This window comes from Pinus tabuliformis, chromosome 3_2 (assembly GCF_031772625.1).
Source record: "Pinus tabuliformis cultivar Carrire ecotype Pingquan chromosome 3_2, CPIR1, whole genome shotgun sequence".
NCBI classification, from domain to species: domain Eukaryota; kingdom Viridiplantae; phylum Streptophyta; class Pinopsida; order Pinales; family Pinaceae; genus Pinus; species Pinus tabuliformis.
In genome coordinates, this window is record NC_142302.1 from 148,813,888 (window position 1) to 148,839,610 (window position 25,723).

The 25,723-nt window shown below is 38.9% G+C and overlaps 1 protein-coding gene across 1 annotated transcript in view; it reads right to left on the minus strand.

The window, feature by feature from the left end:
- The window catches only part of MAA3 (P-loop containing nucleoside triphosphate hydrolases superfamily protein), a 464,706-nt gene that overhangs the window by 77,626 nt on the left and 361,357 nt on the right, over positions 1-25,723 (minus strand). The gene's annotated exons all lie outside the window — the stretch shown is intronic.

Genomic DNA, 25,723 nt, shown 5'->3' on the forward strand with positions numbered 1-25,723 from the left:
TCCGTAGGGAGCAATTCAGTTGAGCTCTTGTTTAAAAAAAAAAAAAAGGAAAAAAAGAAGGGTTGTATGGTATATATAATGGTGGATTCATATATATTGGGAGCTTTGTTAATATATATTCATACGTATTAAATTGGAACTTTGGCTCATATACATATAATTAGGTTTATATGTTTTGAAGACCATAAACCATGAGTACGTTGACCCTTTTATATGGCATATAATGTGAAGACCGTATGTTATATGTGATGAACATGCCATAGGTATGTATGGTATGACATGAAATAGTATGTAATAAGGTATGTGAGATTCACACCTCTTTTGATGGCCATATCTCATATGGTGTATGAAAGCCTATTGAGAGCTTACATTTTTTAAAATTGTTGCTTGTTTTCAGCATCGCAATATAGTAAAGGACAAACATATGTATAAATTCCAGTGTGTGCTAACTTGAAGTGCTTTCAATTTCCTTCAAATACTCGAAATATGAAGCCATTAAATTAAGAAGGAAGGGAATTATTTCAAAGGGGACAAGATTGTTTTATATCGACCCTACTGCAAGTGTCTACATATTTCTTTCTAGAGAATTCAAGTGCTTAAAATTGTTGTCATTATTCTGCATTTTTCTTGGCACTCTTGAACTGGAGAAAATGGGGAAAGCTTATGAAGTATTAGAGTTTTTGAAAATTCTGATACAGTCTACTACTAATGACACAGTAAAAATCAACAAATCCTCTCTGGCTGACATTAAAATTTGCCTGCAAAATGCATAAGAGAAGTAGATTTTTTGCAGCTCGAAACTCAACTACAGCAAGAAGAATTAAAATAGAGGAGTCATTCTGAACCTGTTTCTGTTCAGAAGATTCAAATAGACTCCCATAAAGCAGCACAGGTTACATGCAGATGCAGAAGTTCAGCTTGCACTTCCTAAGCCCATCATCAGACCTTGGGAAGAGCTTGTCCATAATAAGCACAGAACTGGTCTTGGATATGACAAGGACTTGTCCTTTCATATTCCAGACTACTCCAAACTAATCCAATTTCAAAGTGTTGGATTCATTCATGACAGTTCACCTGCTCCTCACGACAGTTCACCTCCAACAGTTCCAAATTCTGCTCCTCTTCCATAGCAACAACAACAGATTGTGAAATGCCAACACTGTGACCGAGTTGGCCATTTGAAAGATCACTGTTTTGATCTTCATCCATGTAAGCACTATCATAAAACCAATCATTCTTCAAACAGATGCTTCAGAAACAAACGTCCTACAAGAACAAAGATTCATCTTGGATGGATCGCTTCTTGGCAATGGGCATCAACAACCAAGAAGATATTCCAATCACATGTCAGAACTTGTTCCAGAATATTGAACAGTCTTGCAGTTGAGTTTTCTCCATCATCTCACCTTGTATCTGATAGGGGGGGAAATGATGGTCATCTACAAACTTCAAAGCCACATCAAGCGAGTCTGAGCCACAACCTGTCACACCAGTTTCAAAGTTGTAGCCAGAAACAAAGATGCCCCTGAACATGCCTTCAGTTGGTAATCAGGGACACTTCCTCTAACATAAGACTTCAGCTTCTTGCCAGTTTCGGAAGAATTCCAGGAACAAAATTGAGAACACTTCCTCTAGCAGAAGACTTCAGCTTCTTGAGTGTGTTGGAAGAGTTCCAGGAATTGCATTAAGCATTCTAGAGTTGTTGGTCATCCTTAAACCATCACAGGTTGAGACCAGTGTTGTGAAAATCGCGATAAAATGAAAAAATCGCGATTTTTTCCCTCTGTCGATAAAATCGCAATAATTAAACGAAAAAATCGCTGGATTTTTTTTCTGCCGACTTTTATTGAAAAATCGCGATTTCATGAAAAAATCGTGATAAAAACAAAAAAATCGCGATAAAAACTTAAAAAAACGCCGAGGGTCGCGACAGCATAGTTTTATAACGTTTTTTTGGGTTTTTTCATGCAATTTTTTTGAAAGAAACAAATAATTTTTGAGTGGGACAGCTTAATGATCAAGTCTAGGCCCTAGTATGGATATGCTATTCATGGTAAATTCTTAAAGTAAAAGTGACATTCTCCTTAATCTTCATTTTCATCCTTTTACTTAAATTTTTAACATTACCATGAAATGACTCAGGATGTTTGAGAGTGGTTCTAGCCTCATTGAATTTCATATGGAGAAAGTAGAATTTTAGATTTCATTTAAAATCCAGCAGACTTATCAGTTTTTCAGGATTTCAGGATTGGGAGATTGTAATGTTTCCAGGTGACACCACCTGCCCGGGCTACCCCTGCCACCAGTAGAGGATGTGGTCTACCTCCTATAGCTCCTACTTCTAGTTCTTCAGCTTCTAGAGCACATCAGACTCCACTGCCATCTCCACCAGCACAGGCACCAGCATCTACATCTAGAGGGAAAGGGAAAGCTGTGGCATTTTCTCGCAAGAGGGGCAGAGGAAATCAATAGGATTAGACTTTCATTTTATTGTATATGACATTATGACATGATGAGATACATTATCATATTTTTTGTCGATATTTTGAGGCTGAGTTGGGACTCAGGAGTCAGGACTTACTATTCAGGACATGATTCAATGTTTGTGTGATTTTAGCGCTAGAAATGATATTAAACATCTTATATATTAGTTTTTTTTCATATTTATGTGTCAATTTGTTTATTTTATGTTGTAGATGGTTTAGATATTAAAAAAATGAATATTTTTGTACCAAACGATTTTTTCCCGATAATTCCGATTTTTCCCGATTTGTTCCCCGCGCCGATTTAATCCCAATCACGATTTTCACAACATTGGTTGAGACTTCCCTTTTTAGGTTGAAGTTCTCCCTTTTATGCGGGGTGAGACCTCCCTTTCATGGTTGAAGGTTTCCCTCTTCAAAACAATAGGAGCACTTCCTCTAGCAGAAGACTTCAGCTTCTTGCCAGTTTTGGAAGAGTTCCGGGAACTGCACTAAGCGTTCCAGTGTTGGTGGTCATCCTTAAACCACCGCCCTTTATACCAACATTTCAGAGAGCACATTCAGCCTAGTGCTGCCATGCATTTTTGCACATTTTGTATTACAACTCTCTTCTTGGACTCATACATAACCCTTCGAATTAAGGGGGGGAATGTTGGACACCTAATCCTCAATGGGTTAGTGTGGAAGCCGAATAGACAAAAGGAAGTCCAAGAGACCTTGGGATGTGAAACCCAACGGTCAAACCATGTACTATAAATGTATATCTCTTGTTAATAAAAATGTATTCTCATGTTTTATCTTTCAGATTATGTTGCTGCCCATGTGTGTTTAACAACCCTAGTTCCTAGGGCCCCTACAAAAGCCCCTTTCATCATTAAGGAATCCATGAATAGTTCAGTCTATTTATTATTATTTATCTAAACTATTAACCATTTAATAATGTTTAATATTTGGAAATTCTTTTATTTAATAAAAATGAAAGTAATGGAATGAATATATATATATATATATATATATATATTCAAACTTTGACTTAATTTATCAAGAATTAAATTTAAATTTAAATTCCTATACCATTCCCCTTAATAGTAATTACCATGTTTCAAAAGCTTTTATCATTCAATAATAATTATCAATGGAATATACTTTCTAATTTATTTTTCGTCCAATTTCTCATTTATTTATTTATTCCGGTGTGCATTTCTTTGACCATTAATCTTTGTCATTTCCTTTAAAATTTGTTGACCCTCCATCCCTTGACTGTTCATAATTTTTAATTTTTAATAATTATTAATATTTTTGCTCCATTGACCATTATGCCAGTCTTTCATTATTTAAAAAGTTGATCAGCTCTCACGCTTAATATCTATCTGCTTTCTAGTCCTTGAAGATGGGTGGAGTGTCCACTCGAAACATCCCATAGGGAAAACTTCCACGCAGTTCATATCCAAAAGTTTCAAGCAATACAAATACATATTTCTTTTCTTGATACAAAAATCCCAAGAAGGGTCTATTACATGATGAGAAGGATTATGACTCATGATACAACCCTAAAAGCACACAATGGGTACTTGGACATAGAAACATAATCAAACGAGCATGAAACCCATGCTTATAAAAATAAATTTTCTTTGATCTTTTACAATAATTTTTTTTTCCTTTTTCCTTACAAAATCATGTCATGAGCTAAACAACAATTATGAAGACCGATACTAGTTACATTTTCAACACCCACTCTTAACTAGGGAGGTATTCATAATTGTTCAACCGATACAAGGATGACCTCAATTTGAAGTACTCCAAGAAGAGTACAACAGCATACACAATAATAGATACCACCAAGGGCAAAAACTACCAAGGTATCAATCAAGTGTCATCAAGCCTACCTACCAAGACACTAACTCAACAAAGACTAAGGTGTCATCAAGGCAATTAGGTACTATCAAGCTACAGAGCTAGTATCAATCCAATAGGATATAGATACCATCTAGGCCTTCATGCCAAGACACCAACTCGCACAGGGATCTAGGTATCATTAAGGTCAAACACTAAAACGGAGCGCCATAAGACCAAGATACCCTCCCACACTGGGATCTTGACATCATCAAGGCCAAACTATAACTGAGATCTCAATACCACCTAGGCCAAGATCTCCTCCCAAGTGCCATCATACAAGCACGCAGCATAAGGTACTCATCTCTCCCTCTCAACCAAAGCAATCCAAGCATGCCTATCAAATATTCAAAACTTCTCAGGGAGAGATCAACACACCAGCTACTTATTCATCCATTAGAACATATTGTAGCTTCATGACCCAAACCAGTATCAAACTTCCAATATATTAATTCTTATTATCAATATTATAGCATAAAAACTGGGGTCCTCAACCATTCTAATGTTGCTTAGGTCATCACAATATCCAAACAATTCTCAATGGAAGCTTCCCTTTCCAACTTCTCAAGCAGCACCAAACTCAACCTCAACACTTCTCAAATCTTTGTTCACGATTTATCAAACAAGAATAACCACCAATGATGCTTAAGCCATTCTCTGATCTCCTTTCCTCATGACCTTTATAAAAGAAATACATCCAAGCTCCTTCTCAACTAGGGGGATAAGTCCATCATCAACCACTTTATTCTTCCAGCTACACAAGCTCTTTCTTTTATATCATCGGAGAACTTTGACCTTCAGGAACATCATTCTTTATCTTCATATGGCAACAAGGTCATCTTCAATGTCATCAAGGTTCTTACAATTCCCTCTTTCCATCATGCTCATCATCATCATAAGGTCATCATCAAATATGAGGTAGACATACATTTTTACAACCTCTTGCAAACTATGTGCCTACAAATCTCAACAAGTACAACCAAGCACAAATATACAAGTAACAAGACCATGAAGTTAACCTTATCAATCTAAAGTTAGCATCTAAGGTTATCAAAACTTTGGAGTTAAACTTTAGATATTCAAAACCTAAACCTAGTTAGGGTCACAATCATAGTGGAAGCAATGCCCTAGATTCTTACAACAACCTTTGCTAGGGTTTTGTCACAAACCTTAGATATTATCATCAAAACTTTAATATTAAACCTTAGATATCCAACAACTAAACCATGTTAGGGTTTCAATCATAGTAGAAGTATTTACACCTAGGGTTTCACTTTCATGTCCTAGGATCTTATATCAATGACAACTAGGGTTTTGTCATAAACCCTAGATATTATCATCAAATCCCAAAAATAAAAACATTGCAGTTTTATCAAAGTATCAAAAGATAATACTACAAGGATTGATTAAATCTAGAAATCAAACACCCTAACAATATAATATTTTTTACGATTTTATAGCAAAAACCTAGATATGAGAGAGTTATTAATATAAAGCAAATTTTAAAGACAAAATGATCATACCTTCTTATATGATGGAGACATACTACAATTTTTTTTTAGACATATCTTGAGTTGCTTCTACTACAACTTTTGAAGGGCTCCCCTTTATCAAAGTGCCCAAGGATCCAACTTGATTACCAAGTTACCATTCCTTCTATTCATCATGCTCTTCGGGGCCTAAGATCAACATATCTTTCTCAATTTTGCTTGCTTCATTATGTGCCTGCAATATTCATTGACAAGCACAACCAAGCAAAATATAGAAGTACAAGAGCATGATGATAATATAGGGTTTCCCTTAATTTTTAGAGGATGAATTCCTAGGGTTTTGAGCACAAACTCTAACTAGCTCTAGGGACATCATATCAAAACCTAGACATCATTCAATTTTATTTTTGCAAAGGATTACCATATACCCTGGACTACCTACAAACCCTAGATATCATGAGTTAGGGTTTCCAAAATGGAACAAGTGAATTAGGGTGAGGATTTCCATATGAGTAGGGATTTCATGTACTATCTAGGGTTTACAATCCCTAGATAATCTTCAACACAATGAGAACTTACAAACCCTAGAATCATACAGGCAACTAAACGCTAAAACATTTCATGCTAGACTCTTAACAAATGAACATGCTATACATACCTCAAGATTACATACCTTTGTCTTCCATGATTGAAAGTTTGACATTCCATCGAGCTTATGGCTCTCCTAGCAAATTGAAGACATATTGTTAGATTGAGACATAAAGAACAATACCAATACTTACTTGAGTTTGATGAAGACTTCAAGGTACACAGTATTATTGACTTGCTTCAAGCTGGTCCCAAGATGCTAGATGCTTCCTCCAATACTGGTTGTAGTAAAAGCATCCAAGGTGCTAAGTCAACAAGCTTTTCTCAAGGTCATAGCCTGCTTCTCTTCTTGAGTTCGGGTGAGAGTTCTGTATGTTGATTTCTAATAGAATCGGATGTGCTCTAAGTCTCAAAATTTGCAAGGAGGCTTAGACACATGCATTCTCTAATACCCAGAAACCGTTTTGGGAAATTCCACCCGAAGACAATTTTATTAAAATAATTAATTATTTTAACGGGACTTGTTGTCGCACAGAATGTCTAGGCACCACAACAACGACTCAGATCAGGGGTTGTCACCCTGATCCTCAATCTCTTTGTTTAAGTTGTGTTAAAATTGGCAACTAGGGCCAAACTCCATGTGGGTCATCTTATTCATGGCTAATAATATTTTTATTAGACTCCTCTCGTCGAGAGGTGTAGGATTGATCTAAAGATCATCCGATTCTGATAAGTATTTATGGAGATATGAATTTATTTTGATTATGGAATAATTATCAAGTCGACCAACAACTCATGTAGGCTCAAAAGCCCAACAGTCACATCTATTCAAACATCAACAGTTGTGTATAAATACAGGAGAACATTTCCTCATTTGCACTCACTCAACTCATCACATCTCTCTCTCTCTCCTGCGCAGAAAAGAGGCTCTTCTCTACTGCGCAGGAAAGAGACTCTCTCTCACACATGTGGAAGGAAGCTACTGACCCTGAAGCTGCAACTGCAAATCCAAAGTTTGACCAACGTTGACCATCAAATCTCCTCCTCTGAACTGCGTTGTAGTTCCATCTGGACCTCCTTTGAAGGTCGCATTTTTTGGTGGTGGAATCAAGCCAACCTGACGGTCGGTTTGCGAGATATCGACTGCCCTAGTTTTGATGATGAAGTCGCTAATGTTGATGTTGTTGATCTAGGGTTTGCTACTGCTGATATAAATCAAATTTATTGTACTATTTCTCTCTGCTGAATTATTGAAGATAAAAGAAGATTTGATCAAAGGGTTTTCCCACACATTGTGGGGTTTGTCCTTGGCTAGCCACCGCATCTTGTGTCTCTTGTCTTGGCTTGTTTTCTGTTGATCGTTTAATGTTCTATCTGCACTTTACTTATGCACATGTGATTGCTAATCTATGAATAATAATAAGAAAGAAAAGTAAATTGCTCTAAGCATAGAACATACCATAACTTAACATGGTATCAGAGTTAAGGTGAAGACAAAGCCCGAGCAAGAGCAAGAGCAATCACCGAAGAAAAGATTGGCAAGGCTATCCTAAAAGAACTATGGGGTCCTCCTCACTCTTTCTTGCCGATGACAAGCTCTGTGAGAAAGTTGACTATCACGGATGGAAGATGTCTATCGATCTAACCTTAGAAGATCAAGGAGTGTTGGACCATGTGAGAGACAATATTGTTGAGCCTCCATCAAATGAATCTGTTGCTGCTAGGAACAAATGGAAAACTGGAGAAGTCAAAGCAAAGAAGATCATTCGGGACTCTATTGACAAGCACTTGGTGGCCTACATCTCCGACCTAAACACCTCCAAGGAAATCTACGATAGACTAGTGAGTTTATTTAAAGTTAATGATGCAAATCAAGTTTTGTTTCTTAGAAATAAGCTGAAGGAAATTAAGAAGGGTAAAGATGAGAGTATGCAAGCATACTTCTTAAGGATCACCAAAATCAGGAACAATCTCCTATCTATTGGGGAAACTATTACTGATAGGGAAATGGCACTCATGACTCTTGGAGGATTACCATCCGAATGGTACATGTTCAGGACTACTCTTCTGAACAATAATGTAATTCTTGGTTTCGAGGAATTAATGGCTAGATGCATTCAAGAAGAAACAAAGGTAGAAGAGCAAGAAATGCCCATGCCTAAAGGTCCTTCTGCTGCCTTTTCTTCTCATGCTAAGAAAAGAAATAATTCCGGGACTAAATCAAAAGGAAAGGTTGGACCTAAGGGTGGAAGAAAAGGATGATGTTACATTTGCAATAAAGCAGGTCACTATGCAAGGGAGTGACCTGATAGAAAGGACTCTGGGACGATGATCAAAATCCCTCTCATGGCAATCAAAGGAATGGCAAATTCAATAGCAAAGGTAAAAGGAATGCTGGAAATCAAGAAAGAGGATAACCATTCAAGAAATTCCAGGATGTATTATATGTACCTGACCTCAAAAAGAACTTGGTGACCATCTCGGCAATGGAAGACAAAGGCTAGCTAACCTTCAGTGATGGCAAGGTACGTATATGGAAAAATAATGTTAAAGATGCTTTTACTCTTGGGTTTCGTTTTGATTCACTATATCAAGTCAGTGGAAGTCCACTAGGTGTCATGTCTTATGACACATCTCTTCAATCCGAACTTTGGCATCAGAGGTTTGCTCACCTTCATTAGAAAGCTCTACCCGATGTAAAACAAATCGTGACAGGGATGCCCGAATTCCAAATAGAGAAAGAAGGTGTATGTCTAGGATGTGCCGAAGGAAAGCTCAAAAGGGGACCATTCCCCTCAAGCCAAAGCAAGACCTCCAATATATTACAGTTGGTTCACTCAGGCATATCTGAGGCTGGCATTAAGAGGGAGACTACTACACCACATATTCCTGAGCAGAATGGTGTGGCAGAAAGGAAGAACCGTACGATTGTGGAAGATGTCTGTGCCATGCTCCATGATCAGAGACTTCTGAATTTTCTATGGGTAGATGATGTAACAATGCCTGATGTGGAGGTAGATGATTCATTGTTAGATGTGGAGGTAGATGATGATAGTACAGCATTGTTACCGGTAGATGATTCATAATCTGACCAAAATAAATCAAAATGATTTAATAATTTTTTAATGGGCCAGGGACCACATAAAAAAAATTAAAATATTTTAATGCGGAAAATCACTTTTGATTTAAACTTTTATAAGGTCTCGAAGTCACAATAAAAAAAAATGGAAATGAAGCCCCTTTTTATTTTTTAGTTTTATTTTAGGTTTTTAGGGTTGTGGAGTCTTTTATCATTTTTTTTTATTTTTATGATTTTTGAATATAAATAAAAAAAAGGACAAATAAAATCATAAAGATGGAGACAATGTAAAATGAAATCAAATAAAAAAATAAAAATAAAAATAAAATAAAGACTAAAACCAAAATCGATTTTTTTTTTTTTTTTTAAATAAAACACAAAAGAATTTAAGCAAAGTCCGACCAAAGCAAGGATTAAAAAAAATAAATAAATATACTAACCCTTACGCATACACAATACTCAAAAAAAGTCAAAACAAAGTCGAAACCAACCCAAACGCATATGAAATCAAAAATCGATTTTTGTTTGTTTGTGTTGCAGGTCGACGACGGGAGAAGAGAAGAGTTTGGACGCGTTTGTTTTGCAAGCTGAGGGATGACAGCAAGGATGGCAGCTCGATGATGAGAGCACACGGGAGATGAACGATGGCGGACAGGGAGCAAGGTGGATCGAGATGTGAAAGGGAAATCACGCAGAGAGAAAGAGTTGATGGCGGATCAAACTCGAGCGAAGAGGGAGGAAGATTATGCAGGTCGACAGTGTAAGGGAGAAAGAGACGGCAGAAAAGAGCAAGCAGGCAGCGTGCAGGACAGACGAGATGGGAATGAGGGATGAGCTAAGTAGTAACAATAAGGGCGAGGAGATGCAGGTTGGAGTTGCGATGAAGACAAACGGGTAGTAAGGGATCGAACCTGAAGAGCAACAAGGAGAATTAAAAAAAAAAAAATCTAAAGGTTTTTCAAAACACGGGCTAACACAGGAAGCAAGAGACTTTCCCGCAAAAAAATCGAAATTTCCGTAGCAAAACTACAAAATAAAAACCCTAGGAAGCAGACAAAATGGAAAATGGTGGCCAAATAAAACCCAGAAATTTCTGATTAAGATGGTATGTTCTGCTTCAAATTTATTAATTGAAACCCCTGTAAAATAGTCTCCAGATTTTAAAAAAAAATTAAAACCCTTGGACTGCAAAATAATGATCCTGCAAAAGCTGGTTTTGAGACCAGATCTTACCCTCTAGGGCCTCGATCTGGCTTCAAATCAAACTTCACCTTCAGATCTGCAACTTGTACCTGAAAATAAAAACACCCAAAACCCGGATTTACAAAAAAATAAATAAACCCCAAAAAACCGAAGTCAGAAAACCCAGAAAACTTACAGATCTATGCACAAGAATAGAGAATCTATCAAATCTGGTGAGTGTGAGTCCAACTCTGCTCCTAGATCTGACAATCTAAGGCTCTCAAAAGCCATATTTATCAATTTAGCACATAAAAATTAAATTTTTAAATTTTAAATGAGGTGCTTAGCTCAAAACCCTTCATGCATCATCAATAAAAAATCTTATGATAAGCTCGGGATCAAATCAAGTTGGGCTCTTCAGAAAATACGAATCGGGAGTTGGCTAGTCCAACTGAAAACTTCCCCGAATGCCCGATGATCTAAAAAATCAAGACTTTCCTGCAAGACTCAATCCAACCATTAAAATAGAGCAAGAAAATGATAATAAAATTTAGATAAATAGAGATACCTACTATTACATTCAAAATTTAGATTATCACTTAAACCCCAGCGATTGAGCAAGATACCTATACTCAAATCACTCTTCAGAAGCTATCATCAATGGCTAAAAAAAAATTTATGCATGAAAATGACACATCTTACAGTATTTCCATGAAAAGTAACACCGGCGAAAAATTAACCCCAAAGTCTTTCTTTATTATCAAAAAAGATTACACGAGAGCTTTTAGCTTAGCACACGACTCAGAGATCAGATGGATCAACTGACAAATGACCTCCTATTTAAAGATAAATCTTCCAACGGCTAGTTCAAGTGATCCTCGTCAAAGCAATCTCGACCATTGATGAGGATTAAAATTTCTTTTAATCTCATCCGTCGAAATATTAAATTCTTGAGGAAATTCGAATTTTTCAATTAAATGCATTTTAATTAACTCAAAAATAAAAATTTTGAGTTAATTTCCTCAAAAATTTGACTTTGACTTAAACCCCAAGGACCAAAGGCTTAAAATTTAGCAAAATAATTAATTTACCTTAGTCCCAGGACCTTTTAAAATTTGAATTTTAAGGACCGACGAATTTTGCCTTTGGAAAATTTAAATTTACTTAGGACCTAGAATTAATTAAATTTTTGGCTTAGGATTTTAATTAAATTTCATATCTTTTACATCATAGGGGAGAAAACTCATCTGTAATAGACCCACACAGACTACCCATTTCTGCGACACAAATATAATCCAGCAGGCCAAGTAATTTGTAATAAAATAACCTAACCAAATAGTTAGGATTATTCCCAAATCACTTTTACATAGACTCGACCTATAACACTAGAACTCGCTAAGATCCCAGTGACAAAATACATTTCAGCTTTGGGGTGAGACTGAAGGAAAACTCTGCCAACCATTCGAGAATGGATCGATGAGACAAAAAACCTCCCAGAATGTAGATCGTCATTAGAAAAGTAGGTTTACCTTGGCAATTACATACATGACACAAATCTGCTAAAATTATTTACATCATATATATGCATAATGGGTTTACATTATAATATGACAATCAGGCTGATGATGAAAGCTAGACAGCACAAACACATCGATCGGGCGCAATCCTTTTTGCAAAAAAAGGGGGGTGTATTGCTATGGGTCGTTGACATGTAGTGGTCAACAGGACCCTAAGTCTAGACTTAGCAAATTAAAATAATTAATGGGTATTAATCTAAATTGTGGGTGTAACTTCTAGAAGATGAGGAGGATCAAGCCAAAATGAGCTAAGTCATTGATTAGAAGTTAATCTAGGCCGTTGGTTGTCCAATAGAAAGATATAAGAAGAAGCTTGATGTTGATTTGGGGTAGCATCGGATGTGCTCTAGCCATGAAAATTGGTGGAGAGGTTAAAGCACATGAGATATCCAATACCCAGAAAGGGTTTGGGCAGATTCTAAACAGTTTGGGAGATATTAAAATAATTAATATTTTTAATGGAGTCCCCAAGTCTAAACTTAGGGAAAATAAATATTAATCTGAATTAATATAAAACTGTGTTAGAATGGTCCAAAAGTCATGGATCAAGCCAGATCTAAACTTAGCCGTTGATTAGGGACTTAATCTCCGCCGCTGATTTGTCAATGAGAAAAGCATAAGAAGAGGCTTGAGGGTCACTTGGAGAACACACTAAGAGATCAAGATTTCGACTTTCTGGAGCTGGGTTTGTTGAGAAAGTTGAGAGAGTGATCAGAGTTGCAGCTGAGGAGCAGTGAATACAAAAGCAGAGAGGAAGAGATAGCACTAGGAGGATCAACGCAGTAGCCGGAAAGAGGGATGCGAAGCAACCAAGGGTTCACGCAGAGCCAGCCAAGGCTCACGCAGAGGCAGCCAGGAGCCTCGCAGTGCCTCAGAGGGCCAGCGTGGGTGACCCAGAGGGCTAGAGGACTCACGTAGTGCCTCCAGAGGCTGACGCAGGCCAAGCCAGAGTGACGTTGGGCTAACGTTGGGCTAGAGAGAGGCTGATGCAATCCTTAGAGGCTGACGTTGGGGTTTCGTGGGGCAGATTGGAGCTGTGGAGCTGCCGAAGTGTTTATCCGCAGTTTCAGCCGGAATATCTACTTCCGAGTAGTGAGGTACTACTGCCAAGATTTTTCTCTATTGGGCGAGCCGAATTTGGCACCCATATTGTATTCTAAAAATGCTTAATAAATCAAACCCTTAGATAGTTGCACCGGTTTCCCCGCATTGGGTTTTTCTAGGGACATTAGTCCAAAAACAACAGTGTCACTTGTGTGCTTGTTTCTATTTCCTTCAGTTGATGATTAGTAATGTGTTGAGCATGTACTTGTATTTATTTTCAGTATTTACATGGTAAATAACTTGTTAATTAATAGAACAAGTAGGTAGGAATAAATCAGTAAAGTGCATGAAGGGTTTCTAACGTGTTAGACTTAGAAATTCCAACACTTGAGGGTCACTTGGAGAACACACATCGAGTAAGAGATCAGAGATCGAATTTCTGAAGGGAGCAGCACAGCAGTTGCCAAAGAGAGATTCGAAGTGATTTCTTGCAGTGAGAGATGGCCAAGGATAGTAGACCAAAGGAAGTTTTCCAGATCCGGGGAGTGCATAGCAAAGAGATAGCATACTCCACAGAGAGGTTGACGCAATGCAAAGAGGCAGTGCAGAGCTATTCATATTTGCTGAGGAGTAATTGAGTTTCAGAGGGAGCTCGGAGAGCCAGAAGATCGATTTCCTCGAGCACCAACTAATTAGCAGCAGGAGAGAGAGAGACATTGGTCCCAGTAGGCTAACGCAGAGGTAGCAAGGGGTAGCTCATCTCGAGCTAAGGTCAGTGTCGGATCACCGGTGGAAGTGAGAATTTTCTCACTAGACATTTGTCAGTTATTTTCTCTACATGGATTGCTAGTTCTGAAGCATCCATAGATTTGTACTTAGATTACTACTGTAGTACTGCGTAATAATACAAACCCTCAGCTGCTGCACCAGTTTTCCCACATTGGGTTTTTCTGGAGACATTTGTCAAAAAATAACTGTGTAGATGTGTGTGATAATTATTTCTCTCTTGTGCTGCACTTAGTTTCTGCAGTATTTTTATTTGTGTGGGCTGCAGTGTATTTAATTCGATATTTGTCGTAGCACACAACAAGTAAATTGTTTAATCGAATTAACATCAATTGTTGCATTAGGAATCGGTAACCGATCTTTCAAATGGTATCGGAGTTGCAGATGAAACAAGAGAATAGCGTCGGAAGAGCCAAGAGCTGAAAGAAGAAGGGAGTTCCAAATTCCTACAAGAGGCAATAATCTGAATCCCCAAAGGGATTGCATAGTTTAGGTCAAGAGGGAAAGATTTTTGAGGAAAGTCTCTCTCCGAGTTAGTCGACAGAGAGAAAGACTTCCAGATCGAATTTTGTTAGTGTCAGAGGGAGCAGCGCAATAGCTTCAACAAAGAGTTAATTTCTGGTGGGGCGCAGTTTTCTACATGCATTTTTTGGGCAGAAAGACGTCAGAAGGAAGAGAGAGATAGTTGAGGGAATTCTTCCACAGAGGACTTCCAGCCAAGGAGTCTGAATTCTCACTTGTTGAGCAACAGCGGAGAGGGGCAGATCTACAAGCTCCAACAGGGAGTGCGTAGGCCAATCTAATGTTGCGTAGAGGAGAGAGGAGGCTATTCAACTTTTCCGTTTGCTAGGGATGGGAGCCAATGGGTTGAGAGATCAAGATCGGTTGGATGATGCATCCAACTATGTGATCTGGAAGGCAAGGATGTCGTGCAAGGATGTCGTGCCTTCTGGATGAGCATTTTCTCAAGACCTACGTCGACAGCGTGGTAGTTGTACCCATGAATCCAGATCCGCTCAAGAAGTACAAGGGGAGATGGCGAAGACAAAGTGAATGATCCTCGACGAAGTGAAGGATCATATAGTCTGTAACATCGATAGCAAAGGGACTACCAAAGAGGTGTGGGATGCATTGTCGACGTTGTATCAAGGATCTTCCGAGCAACGAAAGATGTACTTAGAGTAGAAGATGAGATCTCTGCAGATGCAGAAGGGGGGCTGCATTGATCCATTCCTCACTGAGCTTCAGGAGACTAGAGATGAGTTAGCAGCTGTGGGGTCAACACCTCAAGGTTCCAAGATGGTAAGACTGGCCCTAAATTCAATATCTGAGGAGTGGTAAGTCTTTGTCCAGAGCATCCTGGGCAGGGCGACTTTGCCAAACTGGGATGAAATGTGGGCAGCTCTTAAGCAAGAGGAGTTGAGGAGAGACTTGGTCAAGTGTAAACTTGACGGAAGTAGTAGCAGTAGGTCGAAGCCCAAGGAGGAGGAAGAGAATGCAGCCCTCGTATCCAAGGGACGGCAGGAGCAACAGAAGAAGAAGAAAGATGTTTCGAAGATCAAATGCTTTAGGTGTGGTGAATTTGGCCACTACGCAACATAGTGTCCTCTCAGGAAGAAGGACAAAGATGAGAAGCATGATCTGAAAGTTGTAGCCGCAAAGATCGAGGAGGAGTTCGCCATGACAACCCAAGCATCTCCAGGAGGGAGGTGGGGTGATTTAGAGTTGTAGTTCGAATGCAAATGGGCAGGATCCTTAAGGAGCCCACCTCTGAGTATCAGTAGTAGCAGGATGGACCAGTATCAATTGGTGTAGAGGAGCGTCGGAGTGACAGTTGTAGTGGCTAGCAGTGCCAGAGATAGAGCAGCGTAGTGCAGAGTTGGCAGCAGTGCAGATGGCACAAAGCAGAGGTCAGTAGTAGCACAAAGGCTTCAGAGGGTCAGCGTAGAGACTAGTAGCAGTCAGACTCCAACAATGAGATGCATCATACTGAACACCAATTCAGTAATTTGGGATGCTTTTCCATTGTTGATGCAATAACAGTAGCAGTTGGAGAAGGATGCAGTGTAGATACAATATTGGCAGTGGCAGTGCTAGCAGCAGCACGATGCAGGATTGAGAGGGAGTTGTAGTATAGATGCAGTGTTGACAATGGCAAGGTCAACAACAATACAGATGTAGCATTTATGCAGTAGTTGGTGGACAGGATGTTAGACATCAGCAGCGCAAAAGGAGATGTTACAGAACAGAGTGATGCTTCAGCAGGGTGCATTGCTAGAGCACATTCCTCGCTAAGAGGGAGTGTTGATTTCTGGTAGCATCGAATCTTCTCTAAGTCTCAAAATTCGCAGGCAGGGTTAGACACATGCATTCTCCAATACCCAGAAATCGTTTTGGGAAATTCCACCCGGAGACTATTTTATTAAAATAAATAATTATTTTAATGGGACCCTAAGTCCAAACTTAGGAAATTAAAATAATTAATGGGTATTAATCTAAATTGTGGGTGTAACTTCTAGAAGAAAATGAGGATCAAGCCAAAATGATCTAAGTCATTGATTAGAGGTTAATCTGGGTTGTTGGTTGTCCAACAAAAAGATATAAGAGGCTTGAGGGGCACTTGGAGAACACACGAGTAAGAGATTAGATTTCGAATTATTGAAGAGAGCAGCACAGTAGTTGCCAGAGAGAGATTTGATGTGATTTCTTGTAGTGAGAGAGGGGTAGGGATAGTAGACTAAAGGAAGTTTTCTAGATCCCGGGAGTGGATAGCAAAGAGGCAGTGTCATAGTTGCAGGAATCGCCCCCCCCCCCCCCCCCCCCGGATCCTAAGCCGGAATCGCGTCCCGTACGGAAGCGTTCCGGAACCTCCAGGCGAAGCGCGATTCCGGTTTTCATGAAGCGCGATTCCGGTTTTTTAAAACGATTCCTGGAAATTGGGTTGCGTTGCCCCGGATCCGCGCTTCGGAGGGCGCTTCGGGCATCCGGAAGCGCCACGCTTCGGGCCCGGAAGCGCACGCTTCCCGAGCGCTTCGGAGCGCTTCCGGAAATTTCCGCGCGGGCAGCCAATGAAACTTAAATTTTTTTTAATTTCTTTTAAAAGTTAACTTAACTTGCAATGAGGGGGTGGGTTAGGGTGAGTTTAGGGTGAGTTTAGGTGAGGAATGAAAAGCATAAAGCTCTCATTCATTCCTCATTTTCTCACTTTGAGTTTATGAGAGTTGGAGAAGAGAAGAGAGGAGAGGAGAAGAGAAGAGAGGAAAGGAGAGGAGAAGAGAGGAGAGCTTGGAGGAGTGAAGGAGGAGCTAGGAGAAGGAGGAGGAGCTTGGAGCAAGAGCTTGGAGGACTTCATCTACAAGAGCTAAAGAGGTAAGTTCAAACCCCAAACTCCCTTGTTTTTTTGAAAAAAAAATTGTATTTTTCTCCTCCCTCTCCTACTCTTTCCCATTGTTTCTACTTGCTCCTTTATTTACAGGTTGTCCACCACCTATATCCATATTCCAAGATGGTGTTCTTTTGGCTTCTATGTATCATTCCACTCTTGGTTTTAATGATGGCAAGGGTGAGGAATAGAGGGGAAGAGGAAGGGGATGAACTTGGTCCTAATAGTAGTGACCCAATGTATGATGAGGAGGAAGGGTTTGAAGAGGAAGGGGATGAACTTGAAGGGGACACTGAAGCACAAGATGGGAAAGGTACATCAACACCCTTGTGGAACTATGTGACCAAACTTGATGGGGGAAAGGGTGGTGGATCTTACAAATTTGTGTGCCCTCATGGTTGTCATGGAGGAAAACCATATACGGGTTCATATACCCGTCTGAGGAGGCATCTTTGTGGGGTGCTGGACAGTGATGAAAAAAAGGGTTCTGTGGGGGTACAAATTTGCCCAAACATTTCAACTGAAGAAAGAAGAAAATACATCCAAATAGAGATGGCTGCACAAAAAAAAAAACAAGAAACAAAAAACTCATTCTGAATCAAGTGCAACCTCTAAATTTGGTAGTTGCCCATCTCCTCATGGTACTTCTGCAACCTCTGGAGGTAGAAGAACAATAGGGGATTTCCTTAATGTTGCTGGGAGGGATGATGTGGATGGAAAGATAGTCCGTTTTCTTTGTGCTTGCGGTGTACCATTCAATGTGCTTCGCTCTCCCTATTGGCATGACATGGTAAAGGCCATCAATGAAGCCCCAAAAGGATACAAGGCCCCCAACTATGAGAAAGCTAGAACAGTGTTATTAGAAAGAGAAAAAGCTAAGGTTCAAAGAGCTTTGACACGTTTTACACATGAGTGGGTGGATTCTAGGGTATCCATTGTATCAGATGGGTGGACAAATATTAGAAACCAACATTTGATAAATGTTCTTGGTGTTTCTTCTAGTGGTGCAGTATTTATTGCATGTCATGACTCCTCCTCCATCAGTGCAACTGCACAAAACATTGCAGATCTCCTATTGAAATCAATCAAAGATGTTGGTCCGAATAATGTGGTTCAAGTGATCACAGATAATGCAGCAAATCGTAAGGCAGCAGGAAAAATTATTGAGCGTACTCATCCACACATCTTTTGGTCTGGGTGCCTGGTTCACACATTGAACCTTTTGATGCATGATATTGTGAAACACAAAGATTGTGGGTGGATTGCTGAGGTTTACAGGAAAGGGAAGCAGCTCATTAAATTCATCACAGGGCATACAAGGGTAAACTACTTCTATGGCACTTACTCCAAGTTGCAATTGCTTAAAATTGCAAAGACAAGATTTGCTAGTTATTACCTCACCTTTAGGCGGCTAGTGAGGGTGAGACAAGCTTTAACTAATCTGGTGTGTGCTGAAACATGGGATGAAATTAACACTGACACAGATGGTGCTAATGCAGTCAAGGACACTGTTCTTGACAGTTACTTTTGGTCACAGGTTAAATATGTTTTGCAATTCACCAAACCAATTTATTACATGATCAAGTTTGCAGATTCAGATCGACCAGTAATTGGGGAGGTGTATGAGCAAATGGATAGCATGTTGGGGCAGATTAAAGACATTGTTGAGCCTAGAGATACCACCTTGTACAATTATATTCGTGTAGAGGTGCAAAACCGATGGGAAATGCTAAATATTCCATTGCATGCATTAGCATATGTTTTGACACCTAAATACTATCATCCATCATGGCTTTCAACACCAGCACCTGGGGGGGGGAAGCAGGAAAAAACCACACCAAGATAGAGAGGTTCACGAAAAATATATGGCTGCATTGAGTAAATTAATCCCTGATGAGGAGGAGGCTGCATTGGTACGGAGACAGGTGAGCAACTATACGCTCAACACTGGTCCATTTGGGAGCATGCATGCAATTCAAGATCGAGAGACTTTTTCTGCTCTTGAGTGGTGGAACATGCATGGAGGGGGTACTCCACTTCTACAGAGTTTGGCATTGCGGGTGCTATCACAGGTGGTAAACACTTCTTCTGCAGAGAGGTGTTGGAGCTCTTATTCTTTCATCCACAGTGTTAAAAGGAACAGGTTGAATTTAGACCGGGCAGAGAGCTTGGTTTATGTTCATTACAACTTGCGATTGTTGTCCCATTACTGTGAAGATGCAAAGTCTAATAAAGACTTGTTGATTTGGGACAAGAATCCAGAGGAGCCCAATTTGGAGGATGGAGTGTTGCGACTAGAGCAATTAGAGGATGCTCTTATCCAGGTATGTCCATTGTAGTATGAATTTTCCAATTTTCCCTTATAAAGCATTTCTCTAATTCATGTTTTTAATTTTTTTGTTAACTAGTGTTTTTTTTTTTTGCATGAATTTTTTGATCGATTCTAGGATGATGATGACCGTGTTGATATGCCACCACCCCCACCCCCATCTGGTCCCTTGGTTCCTAGGTTCCATGGTTCAACACCAACAGCAGGGGGTTCTTCTTCATCAGTTCCAGTGCCACGACTTACACAGGGACCATCTTCTTCATTGCCACCACGTGGAGGCCCGCCATCACGTTCTATTCGTGGTGGAAGGAGGAGAGATTAGTAGATATATTCACAATCTACTACTTTTTCTCATAGATTACTCATTAGACTTGTAGACTTGTGAATTTGAATTTTGAACCTTTTTGGCTTGGCGATGACCAAGTGACATATTTTGTAAACATTATTATTTGAATTTTGGACATGACAAATGTTGACAGTTGCTCACTTGCTAGATAAATCATAATATGCTCTATGTTTTATGTTTTATAATATGCTTAAATGTTTTATGTTTTATAATATGCTTAAAAATTTGATGTATGTTTGTAATAGCTAGAATATAGATGATTGTTGTACATACTAGTAACTACAATGGAATCATGGATGCCATATCTATCTTGATTTATGCAAAAATATGCATGTTTTCATGTCTTCTACAATTAATTTGGTATTTGGGATGTTTGTTTTGAGTATAAATGCAAAAAAATATAAATATATATATATATATAGCAGACGCTTCCGCGGACGCTTCGCTTCCTAGATTTTTGGAAAATGACGCTTCCGCGCTCCCGCTTCCGCTTCCGCTTCGCTCCCGCTTCGTGCAACATTGGGCAGTGTACTCCACAGAGAGGTTGACGCAATTCAGAGAGGCAGCGCAGAGCTTCAAAGGAAGATTCATATTTGTTGAGGAGAAGTCGAGTTTCAAAGGCACATGGCGGAGTGGGAGCTTGGAGAGCCAGAAGATCAATTTCCCAGAGTAGCAGCTAATCAGTAGCAGGAGAGAGAGAGACGATCGTCCCAGCAGGCTGACACAGAACTGCGTAGGCTGACACAGAGGTAGCAAGGAGCAACTCATCTCGAGCTAAGGTCAGTGTCAGATCACCAGTGAAAGTGAGAATTTTCTCACTAGACGTTTGTCAGTTATTTTCTTTGCGTGGATTGCTAGTTGTGAAGCATCCATAGATTTGTACTCAAATTACTACTGCTTAATAATACAAACCCTCAATTGTTGCATTGGTTTTCCCACACTAGTTTTTCCGACGACATTTGTCCAAAAATAATTGTGTACCTGTGTGTGATGATTATTTCTCTCCTGTGTTGTATTTAGTTTCCGCAGTATTTTTATTTGTGTAGGTTGTTGTGTATTTACTTCGATATTTTTCATAGAACACAGCAAGTAAATTGTTTAATCGAATTAACAATTAGAAGAATTAACATCATTTGCTGCAGTAGGAATCAAGTAACCAATTTTTCACACTGTAGATGCTCAATGTTTTGAATAATAGGCTTGTTGACCTCTACTGGTCAACTACCCATGCAGTACATCTCCCCTTTTCTTGACAAAAAGGGGCAGCACCTGATCAGCATGTCCGTGCCATCCTGCCATCATCAGCAGCTTGATCATTTCAGTTGTAAACCCAGTCTGCATGTATGAATTGTAAATAATCTAAGCAGATCATGAGTCATGTATGTAATTGGCCTAGGTGGACCTAACTTTCTGATGATAATCTACGTCCCGGAAGGTTTTTCGTCTCACCGATCCACGGATCGGCAGAGTTTTCCTTCAAACCTGACCCCAAAGCCGGGATGGATTTTGTCATTAGAACTTTAGGAGAATCCTAGTGTGTTAATCTGCTAGATTATCGTTGTGTCGCAGAGCTGGGTGTTTTGTGAGGGTCTGTATTAAAGGGGTTTTTCTCCCTTAAGATGTAAATTGTAAAAGTCATGATGTAATGTGTCCTGAGGGTCGAAAAATGTTTTAAATCCCCTCATGAGTCCTAAGTCCTAGGTCCTAGGTGATGTTTCTGAAGGCTTAGTTCGATGATCCATTTTAAAATAAATTAAAAAATGAATAAAAATAATAAAATAATAAAAAGTAATAAAAAATTTAAAAAAAAAAGTAAAGCAAAAAACCCTAACTAATAAAATAATAATATTTTAAGTGAATAAATCGACGGATGAGATCAAGAGATGTCTTGATTCTCATCAACGGTCGAGATCATTTCTGCATGGATCACTCGAACTAGCCGTTGGAGACATTTCCTTTAAGTAGGGTGCTAGGGGTCATTTAGATTTATTCGATCTATGAGTCTGATACTGAAGAAGCTCTCTTGTAAATCTGTTTCTGGTTAATAAAAGAAGACTTTGGGGTCCATATCTTACTGGTGTTACTCTCTTAAAATGCTGTGAGATTGTTTCATTTTCTGCATATGTTATTTTCAGCCGTTAATAATAGCTTTTTGTAGAGTATTGTGAGCACAGGTATCTTGTTCACTTGCTGGGGTTTGGGTGTTGTTAGGGTTTCTGAAGTAATGGCAGGTATCTCCATTACTTCCTGAGATCTAGCAGCATTTTTGCCCTCTTTATTGACAGTTGTTTTGAGCTGTGCAGAAAACATCATTGAAGGAAATTTTGTGGGCGTTCGGGGAAGTTCTCGGCTGAACCAGCCAACTCCCGCAAGCATTTTTTGCTGAGCCCAGTTGGATTTGATCCTGGGTCTATCATTCGGTTTATTTTTCTAAGTTTGCATGAGAGATTTTCTGAAGTTCTTCACAGTGACAATCTGAAATTTCTGTTCTTTGAAATGTTTTCGTGCTCATTGCTGAATCTGGCTGCTAAAGGGCCATATCTGTACATTAATTAGCTGTTCTAGGGTTTCAAATTCTTGCTTTATGCAGATTTCTCATTAGGGTTTTGTTTTTTTTTTGTGTACAGGGTTTTCAGTTTTGGTTCCTTGGGTGATCTTGTCCATCTCAGCAAATGCCTGAAGCCATAAATCAAGCCACCATCCTCGCCAGTCTCATTTCTGGGGTCTCATGCATGATCCTGCACGCAGTCTCAGTGATCCTGTGTTGAATGTGTCGGCATAATTTCAGATACGATGGTATAACTCTCAAATGAAACAGCGGTAGCCATTTTTCGTGGGATTTCAGAAATGCTGAGCCGTCAATAGTGAAAGTTTTTCTCTCTGCGTACGCAGCAAGGGTCACTCCCGGTTTTATTAAATCTGATCATGATTTGGCTCAGATATGTGGTATGGTGAGTAGCCATCAGAATGTCCATTTGAAACAGAGAATCAAATCGATTTTAGGGAAGCCGATGAGTAAGTATCAAGGCGATTCAGGATTGACTGTCAATATCTCCGCCAGCAGAAGAAAAGCCTGAAACGAGAATACGTCGCTATCTCAGCAAATCATGAAGGCAACATCGGATTGCTCAGATCTCGATTTCTAGTTTGATGAAGCCAGGCGGCTTAGACAAACAGTGACTTCCGTCAATATATGACTTTCATTCACACACGGTATCGAACTCTAATTCGCGGCGGCTCAGTATTTTTCTGCGATCAAGGCATCTGTGCATCTGTGGGCATCGTATGCGTTTAAAGCAATAGCAAAACACTGTGCGTTTCAAACATCGATCTGCTCCAGGTTATTCCAAAAATCGATTCAGAGCTGCCATCGATCATTGCATGTCAGGTAATTTTTTGCTGCGTGGATCATTCAAAGGCTCAGGTACGTTTCAATTTCATTCATCTTCCTGTCCGCCGCGGTCACCTGTGCCCTCACTCGAAATTTTTCTGAAGCGATTCCGTCATTTTGGCATATCGTTTTCGATTTATTACGTGGTTATGTTTGCGGCTAGGGTTCACTGTAACATTCGTTGGCATTTTTGATTTGATGCGTTTTGAAATTTTTTTATTTCATGTTAATAGGCATAGGTTAACTTTGATTTTTGTATAGTTAGTTTTCATAAAAATAAAAAAAAATGTATATATGTTAGACTTTAGATTGGTTAGATTTTAATTTTTAGATTATTTAAGTTTCATAATAAATCGTTTTTCTTTTTTCTTTTTTAGATTTTTTTTTTAAATATATAAATAAAAAAAAAAATGTTTGTTAGATTTTTTTATAATGTAATTTAGATTTTAATTTAATTCTTAGTTTAGGTTCCAGCGTATTTGGATTTTAATTTAGTTTTTGTTTATATATAAAAAAAAAAAAAAAAAAAAAAATTATGTTTTAGACTTAGGTTTTATTTTATTTAGATTTTAATATAGTTTTTAAATTTTCTTAGTTTAGATTTTTGTTTTATAAAAAAAAAAAAAAAAATTCGAAAAAATATAAAATTTTCGTGGAAAATTATTTTTACCAGTCTCAGTGGTTTTCATGTATATCTTTCATGCTGGGATCTAAGTTTTCAAGCCGAGATGCGAAATATGATATCTGGTTAATAATTTACGATTCTCGTGGTGGTTTTAAGCATTCATCTTTTCGAAGTTTTCAATTGCTGGATATCGTTTTGGTCATGTGATTTAGCTGATGATAGATGGTTGCTGTTCATGGTCCATGTTTTTTATATCATTTAACAAGTAATCGTCTTATCCGCAATCTCTTAAGGCACTGGTCTGCTCAATTAATTAAATCTTTTTAGTGCTTATCCTAATCGTGTCTCGTGTCTCCCAACCAACTGGTCGACAGTTGGCCTCATCATTTCACAGGGACTACCCCCCTTAGCCGCGGGAGACAGGCTTAAACGGAGGGATCGGGGATCAGAGTGACAGCCCCCGGTCTGAGCGTTGTCGTGTCAATCCGCGCGACAACAAGGCTCACACAGAATCCCTTCTTTTGATAATAGGTATGGTCCCCAAAGATACTTGTAGCCTTCTATTATAAATTCTTTCACAAAATTATTTTGTAAACTAGCTTTACTACTCCAAACAATAAGGTTTTGATTCCTTTTCAAAGTGCCACAACTCATTTAATGATACAAATGCTACTAGCCTAGGAAATGAGTATTATAAATCTGTGATTTTTTATCCTCTGGTTTAGGGCTTCTGACACCCACTGAAAGAGACCTTGTAAATAGGCCTAATACACCTTGCAAATACTAATATTTCAAGATCCCTTCGCTGGATAGAAGTCGGCTTCTAGGTCGTAGTTAGGTCTCGGCCTTCCTTATATTAATATGCACAGGACCTTTTTCAGATCTTAGTATGATGTCAAGACACTTATTCTTATGCCCAGAACTTCGAATTTCTTCACAAGATCTTCGATCTTTCTTTGTTATTCAGATTTCTTGGAAATGATGACAAATGATGCTCAATGAGTGCTTCTTGGCACTTCTACTCTTTTCGGCCTTCTAGCCCAAGTTTGCAGCGTAATCATTATAACCTTGGCTTATAAAGATGCCCAAAATTATGCTCTTAAGTTCGGTACTGCCCTTTTAGAGTTTAAGGCTTATGAACCCAGTGCTCTTTTGATAGATTTGAGGCCTTTTGTCCTCCAAACAGTGGTCTTCTAGTTGCCTTATGCCAATGTCCTTAGCTTTGATACCATGTTGAGAAATCCATAGGGCAACATTAGGTTATTTGTTAACTTGATTTCTCTTTACATGACAATTATTTGCGATTATGTATTTGCTTCTTTATTAATGTTTATGTTCTCATCATCAAACAATTGCCAAAAAATACAAAGATGACAAAGTAAAGAACACAAGATATAGGCACTTAGTCAGGGCAAAACTCCTCTTCTAGAGGAAACCCCAACAAAATAATATTCTCTTCTTCAAGAACCAAATCAAATGAGACAACCAAGACCTTCTAGACAACAACAAGTCCTCCTTCAATCTACCA